Here is a 4,536-nt window from a genome sequence, read left to right on the forward strand (position 1 = left end):
GACTTGTTTCCATTAATTATGACTCTTCGTTGCACCAGAATGTGATTATATGGCACCTGTTAGGAAGTTTAGGACCTCCCCATACCTCTCCGCATCTCTTCCCCATGAAGAAGCGCCAACTACAACAACAACAACAAAAGAGGGGGGCGGCGCGGTGACGGCATGGGGAGTGGGCGTCCTCCTTCCGGCTCGGTTAGCCACCATTGACCACGCGCTCCACGGGGTTACCACGAAGGGGCTCCCTGTCGGCCCCTCGTCAAGGGCGGAGCCGGTAACCCCCGCCCCCAATGAGAAGCCATGGGCCGATGCCATCTGGGGCGGCGCTAACGAGCCGAGGGCGTGTCACTCCCCGCCGGATATATACGCGGCCCCGCGCCGGACGTGACGAGAGATGCGCCCCGAGCTTGGAAGGAAAAGACGCCACCCTCCCGAGCGCTGAGCGACCTCCCCAGCTTGAGACCAAAGTCGCGACCCACAAGCGCTGTGATACCTTCACGCATCTCTGGACACCACCGTACGTGATTCTGTCCCTGAGCCAGGTGCACCTGAGCCATCGCGACCTGCCTCCCCTTTTCATCAACCCCCGTGTGAGTCAGCATTTTGTCCCGTGTGTCTGTCGTCTGTCCGGGGATAATATAAGAGTGTGTCTAAGTGCCTGTCTTCCTGTAATATACCTCTAGCCCCTGTAATCTAACCTTTTTCCGTACGAATATACTTGAAAATCGAAACCCTGGTGTCGTATTGTGTCATTATAGCCCAGCCGGGTGTCTTCTCTTTCCTATTGAGCCAGCGTAGCGCGATTAGTCAACATTCGGGCACAATCGGGTAACTTGTACGGATACGGCGGCCATCCCGCTCGGCCCACCATACCATCAAAGTCGTATCTGTAACAATTGGTGTCGGGAGTGGGATTCGAGGCCCGACCAAATTTTGAAAAAAAAAAAAAACGAATAGAGGAAAAAAAAAAATTTGGTCAAAATTTGGAGCGGCCGAAATTTGTTTTGTTTTACGAAACTCGAATTTTGCAAGTCGCGCTATGGCGGATCAAGACGGCTGGGGTCCGGTAGGGGAGAGTGAGGTAGGGTCGATCCAGGACCAAAATGAGGGACAGGAGGAGAGCGAAGCAGTGAGGGCGGCAGGTTCGCAAAATAGCGCCGTCACGCACGAAGAAGCGGGCGCGCAAAATGGCGCCTCGCTGATCACCGCGCCAGCGACCGTGGCAGCGCCCCCGATGGATTGGGGCCTTTTTTTCATACAAATGAAGGCCCTTATGGCCCAGAATAGCGAGAAAATGAGGGAGGAAACGAGGGCTAATAGTGAGCGATTGGAAAACCAAATGGGGGTAATGGGAAACCAAATGGGGGTAATGAGGGACGAAGCGAGGGGTACCAGTGAGAAGTTAGACAATAATTTTGAGGAGTTAGACAAGAAAATTGAGAAGTTAGACAATAATTTTGAGGAGTTAGACAAGAAAATTGAGAAGTTAGACAATAATTTTGAGGAGTTAGACAAGAAAATTGAGAAGTTAGACAATAATTTTGAGGAGTTAGACAACGGGATAAAAGAAGTAAAGAATGGGTTAACGGGGGTAGAAAACAGAATGGCCGCTCAAGAGAATCAAATGGAAGGGATGCAAAAAGGGTTAGAGGGGTTAGAAAACAGTATGGAAGGCAAATTGAGGGACATGAGGGACCAAGCGGAAAGGGAAGTTAAACAAATGGAGCAGCAGATAGAGGGGGTCAGAATGGGGGTAGAAACCAAACTGGATGCTCACAGGGAGGAAATGGAGCAGATGAGGGTGGCATCTGGGCAGGAGATGCAAGTGATGGGAGAGGAGATCAGAAGAGGAGTGAGTGAGGAGGTCGGAGGAGTGCGCGAGGAGGTGAGGCACTGTAAGGAGCGCATGGAGAAAGAGGTGAGAAAGGGGACTGTAAAATTGCAAGGTGGTATAGAGGAGTTGACGCTGGGAGTAGAACAACTGACAGTGGGACAAAAGGAGTTGGGGGACCAGGTAAAGAAGAACACAGCGGTAATAGAGGGTTTAAAATCGACACAGAAGGAGATGAAAAAGGACGTAGGGGTAATTAAAAAAGAGTGCCAGACGGTACATGAGGACCTGACGAGGAAAATGGACAAGGTGGTAGAGGTAATGGAGGTTAAAGAGCGGGAGGTGCGGGAGCACATAGAAAAAAATAAAGTGGAGTTAGAGGAAGAACTTAAAGGGGCGCACGAAGAGATGAAGGAGATGAAGCAAAAATTAGAGGAAGTGGAAGAAGGGGTGAGCGAAATTAAGAAGCGACGGAGAGAGGATAAGAAAGAGATAAAGGAGGAAGTAAAAGAATTGGTCCAAAGTCTGTGTTCGGATCGTGATGATGTGCTCATTAACCGGATGAGGGATTCGCAGGTGATGGAGGAGAAGCGAAGAGAAAGAGGACCCGGTGTAAGTGGTGACCAATATGGTCGTGCGTATGATGCGCCAGGTGATTTAATAAGCTTGGGGGTCGAGATAGACCCGGATGTTCGTGAGAGGCCAAGAGTGAGGTGTATGGCTGGTCCGGAGGGTATGGAACGAGAGGTGCGAGGTGTGGGTGAGCAAGGTTGTGGTGGTATGGAATGGGTAGCGGGTTGCGGAGGTGTGACCCATGCATCGACACCAACAGGGGTAGTTGTTGGAGGGACCGGGGAGGCACGAGAGCCCCTTGGGGGTAGTGTACTGTGGGGGCCCGGCCGGTTCGGCCCCGCGCTGACCCCGCAAGGGGCGACGCACGGGGTCCGGCCGGCGGGCAACGACTCGCATACGAGGTGGTCCCACAAGGTCCCACTCGCGCCGTATGACGGCAAGAGTGATCTACGCGCGTACCTGGCGCAGTTCGACTGTGTGTGTAAGGGTAACGGTTGGGGTGAGGACGAAGGTGGAGTACACCTGGTGGCCGCATTGCGCGGCGCGGCGGCGGAGGTGCTGACGGCATTACCAGCGGGTGCTCTCACCCTGCCAGCCCTCCGCGACGCCCTAATTAATCGATTTGGAATAGAACAGCAGAGCGAGCTTGTTAAAGCTCAGCTCGCGCTGCGAAAGCGCAAGCCCCAGGAAGCCATCGGGGAACTTGCCCACGACATTCGCCGCGCAGTGGGGATCGCACATGCTAGCATGGCAGCGGATTCCCGGGAAAGCCTGGCGCTGGACCATTTTATCCAGGCCCTCCCGGATATTGAGCTCCGGCAACAGCTCGCCATGTGGCGCCCGCAGACTCTGAGCCAGGCGGCTGACGCTGCGGCCCGTTGGGAAGCAGCGAGGCCCCTGGCCCGGGGGGGCGAGCGTCTCGCAATGGCGGTCCGCCAGATGGGACCCCCGATGGAGGGCGGACCCCTTAGGGGGCCCGCCCCCGACGTGGGTCCTGACCTGGCGGGCATGGTCCGGAGGCTGGTGGACCAGCGCCTGGCAGGACCTGGACCATGGCAGGCGGCCCCGGAGGTGGCCCGCGGTGGACCACGAGCGGGTAATCCAATTCGGACCTACAGGGGGGGGAATTTGGAATTCCGGAGGCAAGCACCTTATCAGGTGAGGTGCTATACCTGCAACCGCCTGGGTCACCTGGCGCGGCACTGTCGAAACGCGCGCCGGGATGATCCCCGGCAGTTGAGGTCCTCAACTCCGCCCAGGGGGGAGCGGGTTAGCCGACCCCAGACACCCCCCCGCCAGACCCCGGGAAACTAGAAGGTGTCGGGCACGTAGGGCGGTGTTCGGCAGCAGAGGATGGAGGAGAGCCCTCATTGACGCGACAGGTCATTTATTGTGGCCAAATTGGAACCGGTAGCCTGACAATTAGATGCAAAATTGCCGGCGTGGGGGTAGACGCCGTCGTGGACACAGGAGCTAGCGCCACGATCATCAGCCCTGTGGTCCTTGATTCGAGCGCAGGTGGCTGGGATAAGATCCAGCGCCTGCAAAATTATAGTTTGCAGCTTGCTACCGGGGTAACGGCCCCGATCATAGGGCGTGGTTCTGTGACCCTCAAGTTAGGGTCGGTAAGGAGGGAGATAGATGTTTGGGTGGCGGAGGTGTGCGACCCATGTTTAATAGGGTTGGACCTGTTGACTGCCAGCGGTTGTAAAATCGACTTGTGCCGGGGGATCCTGCAGGTGGGAGTAGAAGAGCTGCCGTTAGGGGGAGTGAGCACGGCCGAGAGAGCGGAGCTGGAGGCTTCCGAGGCCGTGACCATCCCCCCCAGGGCCGAGGCGATAGTGCCGGCCCGGTGGGCAGCTCGCCCAACATGGCAGGAGTCCTGCGGCCTGGTCGAACCGGTGGCAGCGCAGTCCATACCGGGTTTAATCGTGGGCCGCACCCTTGTAAAAACGGACGGACCGGTAGTGGCCGTCCGAGTAGTAAATGTGAGTACAGAACCACGCACTATAGTAAGGGGCACGAGGGTAGCTGGCTGCACCCCAGTTGAGGAAGTCGCGACAGTGAGGGGCGAGAACGTCCAGCCGAGCCGACCCCGGGGGGAGCCTTCAATAACAAGTAGGAATTGGCCCGAT

Source organism: Myxine glutinosa, chromosome 8 (genome assembly GCF_964187855.1).
Source record: "Myxine glutinosa chromosome 8, kmMyxGlut1.1, whole genome shotgun sequence".
Classification (NCBI taxonomy): Eukaryota; Metazoa; Chordata; class Myxini; order Myxiniformes; family Myxinidae; genus Myxine; species Myxine glutinosa.